The sequence below is a fragment of the Neopsephotus bourkii genome, unplaced genomic scaffold, assembly GCF_033783945.1.
Source record: "Neopsephotus bourkii isolate Nb327-2 ecotype Australia unplaced genomic scaffold, CSIRO-AGI_Nbou_v1 NB_1423, whole genome shotgun sequence".
NCBI lineage: Eukaryota > Metazoa > Chordata > Aves > Psittaciformes > Psittacidae > Neopsephotus > Neopsephotus bourkii.
In genome coordinates, this window is record NW_026901900.1 from 692,181 (window position 1) to 707,260 (window position 15,080).

Genomic DNA, 15,080 nt, shown 5'->3' on the forward strand with positions numbered 1-15,080 from the left:
CTGAGATCCCTTCATGAGCAAATTCTGAGGCCATAAAGTATTAAGTAAACATGATGCCTCGCCCTTCTGCCTCTGATGGACAGTAATGTTGTAGTAATATTGAATTTTCAGTGGCAAAATAGATTGGCTTCTTTGTAAAGAGCTATGCAAAGCCAGAAAAGGGCAGCAGTTTTATTCCCTCTGCTGAAAAAAAACAAAGATGTAAGGTCATTAAAGAAGAAAAGTCAAGGCTCCTGGAGCTTCAGATTTTGCACAACTTTGCAACTATTTTTTCATATCAAGGAAAGTTTTTGCTGAGATGTAAACCCATATGTTTTCAAGATTCATCTTCCCAGTAACCATGATGCACCAAGCTTCCACCCACTGCCAGAAGTGAATACAATGCTCTTCCAGTATATTTCTCCTTTCTTCCCTGCATTCAAAACTAAACATAGAAGTCCATCTATTCCTAGTTCATTACTCACAGAACAATGGAGGTATCTGCTCAATACTCAGAAGTTTATTATCCTTGGTTGCATTATAAAGAGTACACAAATAATGTGATTGCTTCATGTAAAGTCACAGAACAGCTGTACCTTAAACACCACAGCATAATTTAGCTTACCTTCTTTTTGTACAGGAGAGGAAGTGAACAATCACATCTCTCTATATCCTTATTCATTTACAGACCTCTGGGTTAAAGATTACTAATCTACCCTGCTGTTCTTTATACAGAAACTATACTTCACCCTTCTTATTGCCCATCTCTGTATTTTTTCTACATCTGTTACACCCTTTTCCAATTCAGAAAGCCAGGCGTGGCTTCTGTGCATTTAAGGCATGTCTGCCACAGATTAAGAGTATCACAGTTATTTTCTCTTCTACTCTCTTTATACTTTTTCTAATGCTACTTTCCTGCTAATCCCTACGTTTCATTTACTTGCTTGACTATGTCTGAACACTGAGCTGATGTTTACAGAAAACTACCTACCACAGCTCAAGGATCTCTTCCCTGACAGAACAGCTTCTTCAGAACCCACCACTAAGCATCTAAGCTAGGACTGTTTTCCCCACGTTTATCACTTTGTTATCAGCATTGAACTTCATTGGTCATTTTATCACTGCGTCAACCAGCGCTGAGTAATACTTCTGCAATCTTGGTAAATAACATTTGTTTTTACTACCCTCACAAGCCTCACATTACCAGAAAACTCTGTCACCTCACTCTTCCATGCTCCTTATCACATGACTGAATAGGAAAAACTTGAGCACAAGCTGCTCAAGAATTAAATGGGCTATCCCCCTCTAATGAGAACTCCAACCATTAATTTCTCACTTTTTGCATACTTAACTGAGATCTTCCGTCTTATTCAAGCACAGATTATTTTCTTTATGAATCTTTAATGAAGAAGCTGGACCTCCAAAAATACACAAAGAACAGCTAAAATGACAAGAGGCTGGATACCTTTAGATACCTAAGATGTCTATTAATAGTCTGATTATATACTTACCTAGGAAATCAAAGGACCATGACAAGGTAGAAGAACAGAACAACGTACAGACTTTAGAAAAACAATACTATTCTTTTCAGTATATCTAATGACAGGAGAATAAGGGGAAACATTAAAATACTATGCACAAAAGCAAATTAAGTGATCTGCTTCTTAGCGTAATATAATAATTAATATAATAAAATTTTAAAGTGTAGTGGCAGTCATGAACTTAAATTATAGAAATATTTAGGTGGGAAGAGACCTTAGAAGATACAGCCCTCTGCTCAAATGTGCTAACAGCACAGGAGAACAGTTTCATTGTAGGTAGAACATGAGACAGAGGAGGATACACAGGCCATATGGCATCACGCAAAGCCAATCAAGTCAAATGTGGCAAATGATTTGCCATATGCTTTTTTATGTTTTTTTTCCCTAATGCCTCCCACAGCAAAGCATCTACAGAGCTACTTTCAGAAAAGCTGAACACCAGAAGCTGTGTGTACCTTCAAACAGCTTACTAAACTGAGAAATGAAACTGTGAGTTGTCAAATTTATCCCAGAATGGAAAAAACAGAAATTGTATACCCATCGGCTGGTACTGCTGAAATCCCAATCATCAGTCTTCTATGACTCAGTTTCCTAGGCTAAATTCACTTGTGCAAGGTGGTGTCCAATGAGTTGCTGTAGGGTACCTGAAGTATCTGCCATTGGCTGTCATATGGCAGAACGCCTATCGGTGCTCCTGCCCATATAGTGGCAGCGCAAGGTCAAGTAAGATATAGGAGGGTGCCTCTAATGGCACCAGTAACCTGTGCAAGCAACTAAATGGGCTCTCAATCTACTCGATGTTGACAGCGTTCTCTTCCAGAATTAAACACGAATTTCCTGATGAAACTTTTTTATTTCTGAAAAAGGGAATTTTTCCAAACCAAGCTTCTTGCAAGAAAGAGAAGGCTTTGGCATAGATTTTCAAATACAATGTTTAAAACAGGCATTAAAACAGTACTGTTTTACATAAAAAATTCCAGTTTGCTGATTCAAAATGTATTTTAGCTGGGAATACAAGTTAACTGAAAGAAGAAGTTAAAATGAGTGAAACTGAAATGTAAGGTACTGAAATCGCAGAATTTAAATGAACTAAACCGATTTTCCCCCAAAATTCTGCTTTGATTTTTGTCCTGATTCAGTACAGAAAAATGTTTTGATATGTTGAAAATTTCTGTGGGATGGGAATCCATTTCCTGCTCATCTGCAACACTTACTAATCGTTGTATTCTGAGAACATAATAATCTAAGGCTTCATATCATTGAGAGATGTGATTAACACTACTTAATGCAGAGATAAAGTGAGGCATAAAAATAATTTAAAAGCAAGAAGGATTAAAAGAAAAAAAAAAAGCAAGAGTAAAACTGACTGTTTAAGACACCTGCCTCCTTGTTTTAACCACCAGAATTTAATATCCAAAATGCCAACTCTATCTATTCAGTTAAAGATAAAAGGCTGGTACATTCAGAGCTTCTGAAGCTGAGAAACAGGGATCAAGGACTCTTTGGCATTAGTTTCTCATTCTCAGCTCTCCAGATGGAGAATGCTGAAATTTCTTGTACACAGAGACATATGCTTGGGTTAGCAGCACTGAGTCTGAGGAGGAGACACCTTCCTGGTGTGGCCCTTGCAAACAGTGATGATTCCTTGATTAGGTTAGGATGCTGACAGGGGCATTTCTTACCGAGTGAATACTCATGAATTCATGTTATTGGGATTTCACAGACAAAAGAACACAAAAGCAAAGTAGTGAGAAAATGTGACCTTTTGGAAAGCAAGTAAGCTTTACAAAACAAAATGAAAACTAAGAATTAAAGATCTGTATTTTTACTTCAGTTGCATACTTGGCTGATCTGCAGAGACATATACAAATACTGGCCAGTAAAAGAAGCATTTAGCTGCATGGCTACTACAGTTTCTGGCTTATAACCTTAAAGCCTATTAGAAAATAAAGGGCACAGAAAGTCGATAACATGAGCTAACTAAAGGATAGTGTGAAGTTTGGAGTCTGGACATTAAATCAGTCTAGCGGTTCTCCTTTCCAACATAACTGCAATTTCCGTTAGCAGAGTGTACTGGTTTTGGCTGGGTTAATTTTCTTCATAGTAGCTGGTATGGGGCTGTGTTTTGGATTTGTGTGGGAAACAGTGTTGATAAGAGAGGGATGCATTATCAGTTATTGCTGAGCAGTGCTCACACAGAGTCAAGACCTTTTCTGCTTCTCACATTACCCATGAGCAGGCTGGGGGTGCACAAGAAGTTGTGAGGGGATACACCTGGGACAGCTGACCCCAACTGACCAAGGGGATATTCCATACCATATGGCATCATGCTCAATATATACAGCTGGGGGAAGAAGGAGGAAGTGGGATATGTTTGGAGCGATGGGATTTATCTTCGCAAGCAACTGTTAGTCATGATGGAGCCCTGCTTTCCTGGAGATGGCTGAACACCTGCTTGCTGATGGGAAGTGGTGAATGAATTCCTTGCTTTGCTTTGCTTGTGTGAACAGCCTTCGCTTTAATTATAAAACTGTCATTACCCATGAGTTTTCTGTCTTACTCTCCTGATCCTCTCCTCCCTCCCACCAGAGGGGCAGGTGAGCAAGCGGCTTTGTGGTGCTTAGTTGCTGGCTAGGGTTAAACTACAATGCAACAAGAAGGCCTTTGTTTTCAGTGAATTTTGAATATTAACATAGTGTAAGGTTTAAAGGTAAGTTAACAGAAAACCTGAAAGTGTATTCAACTAATCTATGAAATTACAATTGCTGCTGTGATACCTGGAAACAATTATTCCTAGGCTTATAGCACCAACAGACATAAGGTGATCAGTGGGACATAAGGCGATCAGTGGGAAACAAGTGAAAGCTGTTGAACACCACAATGGCTTTAGAGCTCACTACTACAGAAAGATATTATACATGAACTGTAACTCAGCAGTACCAGGGTAGAATTTTGTAAGCCACACTTCCTAGAGAGATTGTGTTGGAAAAATAATTTACAAGCATCACAGAAATTTTCCCAGGTTATACATATAGTATATATACAGTACCTCATTCAGAAAAGAATATTTCAGGTTCCACGGGAAGCTCATGTGACTATCACAGGAAATAACATAGTTTTATTAAGTGTGATTCTACAGTGTTATTTCTGTTTAATGGATAAGGAGTTGATGATATATTCATGTTGTGAATATCATTCTCACAAGACTGAAGAGCACAGAGATTTCATCAGATTTAATACATGTCAGTAAAGTGATTGTAGGCTGCACCCAGAGGCATAACACAGTGGAAGATGTTATTCCCACTCTCACAAGTATCACACCTCCTACACTGAGCCAAGGTGTCAAGGGCTTCCTTGTACCCTGTCAGCATGGAGGATGGCAGACAGGAAGGGAAGATTTCACAAACTCTGCAGCAAAGATAAATACAAAATGAAAAATTGATAAAAGAGAACAATTTGAAGGAACTGAGATCAACTGAGTAGAGCTCAGAGGCATTTATTGACCATCTCCATATGCCCAGTATGATCTTAATTCTTGTGCTCAGTGTGAGAACAAGTTTAGTGCAAGAAGGAAGAAGTTTAGTGCAAGCAAAGAGAAACAGGTGAAAATCACTGGTGAATGTACGTAGAAGTGGGATGAAAAAAGCAAACAGCAGACTTTTTATCAAGTAAGAAGTTGGAATTAGCCTACTCGAACTTGAAAAGGACAGCACTTAGGCTTTATTTACTGAAATAAGCTTGCTGGTGCCTGAATTGGACAGGACATCCACAAGTCCTGCAGACAGACAATTTCTGACTACAACACTTTATGTCATGAGGAAATGAAGACAGCAGGAGAAGTGTACCACACCACATTACTTGAGGGATGCATATCAAGTGTTTTCTGACTCGAGCAAAATGAAGAAAGGAAATGGTAATAAGGTTGGGATTCTGGGGTTTTAGGGGTTCTGCCCTCACCCAAGTCTAACTGACTGGTCAATGAAAAAAAGGGAAGCTAAGGGGGAAAAGGGGACAGAGAAGTTAATAACAGTGATAACATGACTAACAAAGTCTGAAAGCAAAAGACTGTGGAAGTATTTACTCCCTGATCATTCTGGACTATGCTGGGCAGAGGCATTTCCAGTCCCTTTACAAATGAAAGGTAAGAATTTGGACTTTTGGTGGACTCTGTGAATTAAAGACAGTGCTCCAGCATAGTTCTTAGGAAGCTCTATCTGACTTTTTTTTCATCCAAGACTCCAGACATAACAGAATTAGAGTGTCATGTAATACCCATATGGAATTGCCTAAACAGATAACTGCAACCGAGACACACAAGTCAGAAATTAATGATCTTCATGTTCATGTGTTCTATATCCAACAGAGTCAAAACCTAAAAGAGCTTTTTGTATCAGTTTCTTCTTTCTCACTAATACCTTACCTATGGAAGAATTCAAGTTTTCAGTCACAGCAAGTTATCAACCAAAACCGTCCAGAGGGGTCAGCTCTAATAGGTACTGCCCAGCAGAGAATGGCTTGACCACCTGTTAGATTTTAATAGGCTCCACAGCAGAAGTGTCAGTTTTTGAGGAGTACTGCAAGTTTTTAATAGAAGTGAATTTAAAGATGCTTCACAGATGAAAAGAAATTAATCTGTAGAGCAGTCTTGCCTTTTAACTACTAATATTTACCTATTTTGAGGTTTTCAAAGCATCTGATTGGCCATGTAGTTGTACCTAAAAATACCTAATATGTATTTCAGAGGGAAGAAAAACCTGGGGATTTGGAAAGTATTTGGAATAATGGGCCTATTATAATTTTGAATACAAATTATGCTTAGCTGAATACATGAAGGAAACCATAGATAATATTTATAGTTTGCAGAAATACTTAGAATTGCATGAGAGGGTGACTAGGAAGTTTATATTCTACTCCTGACAGATGCTAGCACTTCTGAGATGGCTTGCTTCTGATAGTAAGCCTCTTTTTTGCAGTTCTGCCTCAATACAGCTGCTAATTTTGCTGATTTGTCTATTATGTATGCTTTCATTCAGAAACACATGTTAAAAAAAGCAATTATATTGATATATTCTAAAATAATTGTTGATAGTTCTTCTAAGAGTATTTCTAGAATAGATCATGGGTTGTTTGGGCTTTTTCTGTATAAGTATATAAATACAAAGATATAGAGGGAAAAACATTTTCAGTACCAATACAGGATTGCTGAAATGTATTTTAGAGGCACGTATCTTAGTAAAGTCTTTGACACTGGAATTCATCTGTAACCAGAACAGTGATTAACATGTTTAACAGCAATGTACTTCATGGTTTTCCTTTACTTTGACACAGTTCTAATTCTTCATGGATTTTACAAGAATATTTGGAATAATTTTCAGCAATAAATAAGTCCTAGAGCTGAAATAGGGGAAAAAATTTACATTCCCCAGGAGTCTTATGTCAAACACAATGCAAATGCAATGAAACCACAAAATTCCAGAGATAAGGTTTCAGTGTGTAACAGCAGCACTAGAGTAAAATAAACCACGTGTGGCTCTTTACTGTGGGACTGCCTTAAGCTGACAGCATGCATATTCCGTGAGAAAACAGATGCGTGTCTTTGGCCATCCTGTATGAACCCCACCCTCTTTTGGTCTGATTGCTTTTTTAAGGGTGGACACAAGCTAATTTAAAAGGGTTAGCTTTAATTAAATTACCCAATTTGTAAAGAAAAAAAAATTGCATTATCTGATAATCATAAAATATTATCCGATTATAATTATCTGATTACTAAACCTTCTATGAAGTTCTGTGTAGTTTTAGCTGAACATTTCATACCAAAGTAAGTTCTAAATCAGGCTGCTATAAATATTATGGGGCTCTCCAAAACTGACTCATTTCAGTGTCAGTGCTAGCAGAGTACCTTACTAAATTTAGAAAAACAATGTAGGCAAAGAACAAATACTACAAATTCTTTGTCAGTACATGCTTTCTCCTCTCTGCCTAACATCACCTTTTCACACTAAACCACAAAATGCTTCATTTTCAAAAGTGACAAGCAATTTTGGGTGCTGAGTCAGAGATGGATAGAAAGATGATGGTTTTAAGCAGTGTTAAGTCTATTCTAACAGTGCCTCTTTACCCTCCAAAAAAGGCTCTTAATCTCTCTGGCATCCTCTGCTCAGTTTCGCACCAGTACAAAATGTCCTTACAGAATAGCACGGGTGGAGTTGATCATGCAAACCCACCTCTGTGCTGTCCTTTACCCATGAACATAGGCGCTTGACTACAGAGTGCAGATTTTTCTCCATACAGAGTGGAAGGATGCCTTATGGGCTGAAGAGGTAGGCCCACTAGTAGGAATGAATAGCATCTTAGCTATGCCTACCATCCTCCAACTTGTTCTCAGAGACTTACTGCCAAGCATTTCTCAGTATATTCCAGTGTTCAGTCCTAATTTTTACTACTGCAAATTTAAGAGAGATGAAAATATAATTCCTACTATAGTTTCTCTTTCCTCAGTAAACTTCCCTAAAAGTCCTCCACCAATGTATCTCCTCAATAAAATCTGAGATTCTACTACTGAGCATGAAGGCTTACAGAGAGATAAGGCAAAAACATCCATTATTGGCAACTTAAGAATGCAAAAAAAAAAAAAAAAAAGAAGTGATAAAAAAGGAAGCATGTTAGTAGTTTCATCCTCTGGTCTACAAGGAGGAATCTACATCTCTGTTTTTCACAAAGCCAACAAAATATGACTGATCCACCTTCCTCCCTTCCATTATACTTCTCTGCCAAATGTTGTTTGTGCTTTCCACAATCTGCTCTTTACTTCACTAAAATCCCCATCTTAACCACCTTCTCTATTCCCCTGGTTTTCTGTATTTGCCTATTCCAGCTACACAACTTTAATACTCTCAACTACAGCTCCTGTCTGCATCCTGCCACACATCATTCCCTTTCCCTCTCCCTGCATGTTAGGTAGCTCCCCACCAGCACTAGCACTGCTGCCGTGATTCTCCTCTTCACCTCCCCACCTCACTCTGAATTAAAACAGCGCTGCCCTCTAGTACATGCTCCTTTGCTTACCATGAAATTGATTTAATTAATGTGAGTTAATTAACTAGTTTGGGTATCTAGCAAGTTCCTAGAGTTAGTACTAGCAAATACAAGGAAAGTGACACAGTCTACAGTGGTAATACAGCAGCAGCTTTTCCCTGTCAGCCTAACTTCTGTCATGATACGAGTGCTGCTACTGCACAGGAAGCAATGAGACAATGTACCTATTCTGTCTTCTTTAGCATTCTACAGTTCTAACACTGAAAGCTGTCCATATCCTGTGCACCAGATTCTATTCACAAATAGAAGCTATGAAATGGTTTTGGAAATAAAGTGCTAAATTCCAATTGCCATTTCTGAGCTCCTTGCTAGCAGCAAAACCTTGCTTAAGAGACATCAGCACAGATATGTACAGTAACAAATTTTAAAAGCATTCCCTATTCTGATTTAATAATAATGCAACAATCAGACAGCCTCTAAAATAAATCCTACTGCAGCAAGCAATGTGCAGTGCAAGTATTGGGCTGGCAAACACCAGCACCCCACATCAAAGATGCTCCCCCAGCTTGTGCCTGGGTCAGACAGGCTTCTTCCAGGTCACTCACAGAAGCACCCCTTCTTGCTGGCTCGTTTGGAGGATCAACACCCTACACTGTCCTCTCTCGGGCTGCTGGGGTTAAGGACCGTCCCTAGACACATTTAAGGACAAAATCTATCGGTGTCATAGAGCTGTCCTCTACTAACAACCAGCATACACACAAAGAGAAGGAGCTCCCTGCACTTTTCCCACTCTTCTGCAAGAGCAAATATTTTAAGTCCATGCCTGACCAGCAAAAAAACTAGTTAAATCAATATCCAGCTGTGTTCACACACAGTTCTGTGCTCCACTAAGGATTCTTGACTTTATAATCTCATTCCTTGATAATTCCATTTTCTCTGTGCCTAATACACTGGTATCTTCCTCTCCTGGAGCCCGTTCCCTTCATCATTATTATAGCTGATATAGAGGTACTCAGGTCAGTCAAGATGAACCAGAGTACCACATCTGCTCCCTAGGCAGCAACACAAAAGTTGTTTCTAGTAGAAATGCTGATATAAGCTCAATCTTTCAAGTATAGTAAAGATGAAAGGCGTAACAAGAAAACACTCAGAGGACATGAGAAAATAGAAGATTAGAGGCTATTTCCCAGAGACAGGGAAGTAAATGAGCACTTCTTCTTCTATTTACATTTTGTTAGCCCTTTTTCCTCAGCTTATTGAACAATATTTGTCCATATTATGGTCCTTTTTATTACATAATTAATACTACATATGCTACATTATTCCTCAATTGCTCTAAGAAGATCTTAAAGATACTTAAGCGCATTCCCCTTGTGCTCCTAACATTTTGTGTTGTGTTTAACCAGCCCCTCAGCTGACAAGCAGACAGAGTATGTTCCCCATCACTGCCCAAGTGATAATGCCATACAAATAAGGATACACATGGCAATATTAAAACACAGCAATGCTTTTACTATTCAAATAATTATCAGGAAAGGGACAAGCAAAGCCCTTTTTCCACAAAGCTTGAATAAATGAGCTTTGTGTAGGAAATTCAGAAGAGACTTGAAGGGAAATAAATTCTGCAGTTAATCGTTCATCTTGGAGTGGAGTGACTGCTGAGTAGCTCTGCTGCCCATTTTAAAGCCTTTCAGTTGTCGTAATTACTACATGGTGTTAGACCCATGAGTCTATACAGCTCTGGTTTTGCTGGTTGTGTCCCTGGTTTACACCATTATACTGATGTTTTCCTAGTCCAGCCACACAAGGAAAGCACAGAGGATCACCACACTATAGCATGTATGAATACCCTGTCTGTATCCTGGTTTGTACCTCTTCCTTTTTTCTCTTTCCTCACAGCTAACTGTGTTCAATGCTTAGCAAGACATGTCCCTTTAGGAGAGTATAATAAATAAGCAAAGATTAGTTATGGAAACTGCATGCATGATAAGAACACTATACAAAGGAGTACTACCTCAGCAACATGAACTTATTTATTTTGATAGCATTGGAAAGGTTATTTCTCCACTTTTGAAGAGACAAGCTCTGCATATTTTTTAAAGGCAAAACTTAAACCTATAACCAGAAAGCTTTGGTCTGCTCTTCAATACAGTATATAAAAGGTTTATGGATTTCATCAGAACTGATTAGTTTATTGTCTAGCCCACAGATTATTTTTCATAAGATTTCTTGTCATATCTGTGAGCCACTCCTGTAATGATGGATGAGACTAGTGCCTTAAAATCATCATTTTCTCTGTCAGCAGGGAAACTCACTGAACCCTGTCAGATGGAATATCACCTCCTCTCCTGCAGCCTCACAATGTAAGGGCATAATCTGTTCTCACAGGGGTATACAGGAGTCCAGGATTGAAACTACACATAACTAAAGCACTGTTATTCAGGGGAAGAATATGAATTACACAGTTATTACAGGAGTTTTAAACTTTTGCTTGGATAAGCTGAAATTGCTACTGAAATGTATGAACCACAGTCTTCGACATTCAAATCAAAGACCATGATTTTGGCCCTTCTGAGAAATGGCGCTCCTAGAAAGAGTGTCTGTCAATGTTAGTTTTATTCTCTCATAAAATGAGAACTATGTATCACGTGAAGCACAAGTGTCAAGTAAAATCTGCATTCAGTTTGCAAAGAAGTGAAACTGCGTACCCTCTATAATTTCAGGCCAATTGTTAAAGCTTGGCATGCTGTACAGTTGATTCTATGCAAACAAATCACAGTTTATACATGCATGGCCCTTGAAACACTTTTTCTGCAGTTTTAGAGAAAATTAGTCTGACTATACATAAGATAGGAAAATCAACTATATGTAATCATTCTCTTCTGCAGTAGAATTAAAGACACAATCTAATGGACTACACAAGACTAGGAGTAAAACACTGCCAAAGGTATCAACAGTTTTCACTTTTAACACTTATCACATAGAAAAATCTGCTTACTGCTTCTATATCCCTCTATATGCTTTCAGAGAGAAACACTGAATACACTGGTTCACATTTCATTTTTAACAGTTAATTGTTGCATAAATATGTAGCATAAAGCACATGAATTGTTCTGAAGTATTCACTTGCCTCTTTATTTACATTTCTTATACAGCAGATGCATCTGAAAGACTTACTCCGAAATGACTCTAAAGTAAAGCAAAGTTAAATTTCCCCAGAGAGGGTCTGAAGCAGAAGTTTAAACTTCTCATCATTTTGAAGGCAATAGAACTGACGTTTATTGCTGTGTCATGCCAAACTACAGCCCCACCTCTGGATAACTAAAGACTATATGGCAGATGGATGCCTTAAGAACCTTCCCCAGAGTCTGCCAGTGCATATTGTGTTGTCTGTTTAGATGATAAACTACCTGAAAAGGCCTGGACCTGTACATTTTTCTGTGTTTTGTGCAGCTTTACTCTTCACGGGGATTAAAATGATCATCACGATTAATCCATAGATAAACTACCCTAAGGAAGCCAATGTTGCTTGCCCTGCAAGAGCATGGCCTTAAATGTGGCATAAATACCATTTCCTCCCCGTTATTTACAGTGCCTATTATGGCTCCCCAGGGAGCCATGCGTCCAAGGCCTAATTCATGGGTCTCACAGGGGAGATGAGCACCAACTTTACTGGACTGTGAATTAGGCCACTGATAGGTTACATCCCCAGAGCCTGCAGGCTGAGATTATGTATGTGTATATATATATCTCTGTGCCTCCCGCATCATCTACCCATGCTATCAGGCCTTACTGAATGTCAGTAAACCCTTGCCAACTTCCTGACCTACCTGCAGAATCAGTCAGAATACTGCATTAGTGTTGCATGTCCATCAACCCACTGTTTTCATTTCAGTTATCACCCGCCTTTGTGTACTTGTAGGAAAACTGTCCCCTTCGTAATATGTCATAAAAACTTCAATTCTTGCAATGTTAAAAACCAAGGTAATGTATCATGAGTTATCAGATGACTTCACGCTACTGTGATTTTCCCTATCTACTGCTTTCACCATAATTGAAGTAATAGTGACTTTTCCAATAGAGAAAAAAAAAACCCACCCAAAAAAATTAAAAAACAACAGAAATGCCAAAAAATTATATATATATATATAAACACCAGGAAAAAAAAAAGTCTAAGTCATTGCTTGCAGAAAGATTAAATTTATTTTTAGTATTTCACTCTTTTTCTACTTAATTTGGTGGTATGAAAGGACATTTAATATCACAGAGCCATTGTACATACCAGGCCACATGCGACTGCGGGCATTGCACCAACAAATTGTACGGTCATTGTTATAACACCCTATTCACTAATTTATAACTAAACCATAGGACTTAAATATAAATTCCTGGATGACTTTTGAAAGGTGAATGGCACAGACAAGTTTCACCCTTTGCTAAATATATACAGTTCCTGTTCTTTGGTATTTATAATTATGTAACATGACTTTCAAATACCTTCAACTGTGAAGCGGCAAATTAGCTCCATCATCTAACTGGCTGAAGTAAACACCCCATCTGTCAAGCCTTCCTTGGACAAGGGGCTTCCTTCCCATTTGTGGTTAACAGGACATGAAAGCACAGACTAAAACAAAGGGGGAAGAGAACAGGAAAGAGGCTTGCCAAAGGAGATACATATAATATGTATCTATATGTTGTAATATTATATATATATCCTTTCTATATCATTATTATTATATCTATATTATATGTATCTCCTGTACTGCTTGTTGGAACAATAAATTCCTGGCAGGGCTCAAGCTGGTATCTTTTGCTGTGCTTTCTATAGCATTAAATCTGTCTTCCAATGTTTAGAAATCATAATTGCGACAAAATCTCTAAACAAAAGAAAGTCAGTATAACTTGCCCCACTTGTGCAGAAAACACTACCCTTCCACATATCACAACATACAGTTTGCGTTCTGAATTAATGTCACATGAAAATAGAACAAAGTCTTATTCTCATCTGTATTGGGTTTGTGTGGAAAGGTTGCAGGGGGAGCTACAGAGCTGGTTCCTGTGAGAAGCTGCCAGAAGCACCATTCATGTCCAACTGAACTAACGTCTGCTGTCTCCAAGACAGACCACTGGACAAGGCAGAGCCCATCAGTGATGGTGGTAACACCTCTGGGATTACATATTTAAGAAGGGGAAAAAACCCAAACCTGCATAACTGCAGCTGGAGAGAGCAATGAGAATGTGTGAGCGCAAAAGCTCTGCAGACACCCAGGTCAGTGCAGACGAAGGGCAGGAGGTGCTCCAGGCACCAGAGCAGAGATTACCCTGCAGCCCCTGGTGCAGCCCATGGTGAGGAAGCTGTGCCCCTGTAGCCCATGGAGGTCCATGGTGGAGCAGATTTCACCTGCAGCCCAGGGAGGGCCCCGTGCCAGAGCAGGGGGGTGCCCAAAGGAGGCTGTGACCCTGAGGGAAGCCCACACTGGAGCAGGTTTGCTACAGGACTGGTGACCTCATAGGGGATCCAGATTGGAGCAGTCTGTGCCTGAAGGGCTGCACCTATGGAAGGGACCCACACTGGAGCAGTGTGTGAAGAACTGCAGCCTATGGGAAGGAATCACTTAGGAGAAGTTCATGGAGGACTGTCTCCTATTGCAGGGACCCCACACTGGAGAAGGGGAAGAGTATGAGGAGGCCTCCCCTGACGGGGAAGGAGCAGCAAAGACATATGATGAAGTGACTGCAATCCCAGTTCCCCACCCTGTGACACCTGGGGGAAGGAGGTAGAGAAAATTGGAAGTGAAGTGAAGCCTGGGAAGAAGGGAGGGGTTTGAAAAGGTGTTTTAAGATTTCTTTTTATTTTTTCATTACCTGACTCTGATTTGATTGGTAATAAATCAAATTAATGTTTTCCCAAGTCAAACCTGTTCTGCTTGTGACAGTAACTGGGTGAGTGATCTCTTCCTGTCCTTATCTCAACCCGCCAGCCATTCATTATATTTTCTCTACTCTGTCCAACTGAGTATGGGAGTGATAGAGCGACTTTGGTGGGCACCTGGTGTCCAGTCAGTCAACCTGTCATATCACCCCTGATATTCCACCTTACAAAACATTTACACACCTAGTAACCTTTACTCGTGAATTACAGCAGCAGTATTACAATCAATACTGCCTACCTAGCAAATCTATTTAAGAAAGTCTCTAATTAAAAGGATTAACAGCTCTGTTTTAATCTATTAAAAAAATAATCTCTGTTTTTCTGAGTAACCTCTCTCATAATGCACCAAACTGAGTCACAAAATCTTCAAACAGTTCACATTCAATTGTTTTATCTCTTTTTCCAAAGGAATTCATTTCGGGCCAGAACGTAAACAGATGCTTTAGTACCCTGCTAGCATGTTCCAATACAGGCAGAAAAACTATTTACCCTGTGTCATGTTTGAGTTCTATAACATTTATGTTCTGAAAAAGGATAATGAATTCAAACATATCCCAATAAATGTAACTATATTCTTCGGCCTTTCTCAACAG

General features: G+C 39.1%; 1 protein-coding gene across 1 annotated transcript in view; it reads right to left on the minus strand.

The window, feature by feature from the left end:
* Positions 1 to 15,080, minus strand: part of TRHDE (thyrotropin releasing hormone degrading enzyme) — a 215,131-nt gene that overhangs the window by 58,337 nt on the left and 141,714 nt on the right. The gene's annotated exons all lie outside the window — the stretch shown is intronic.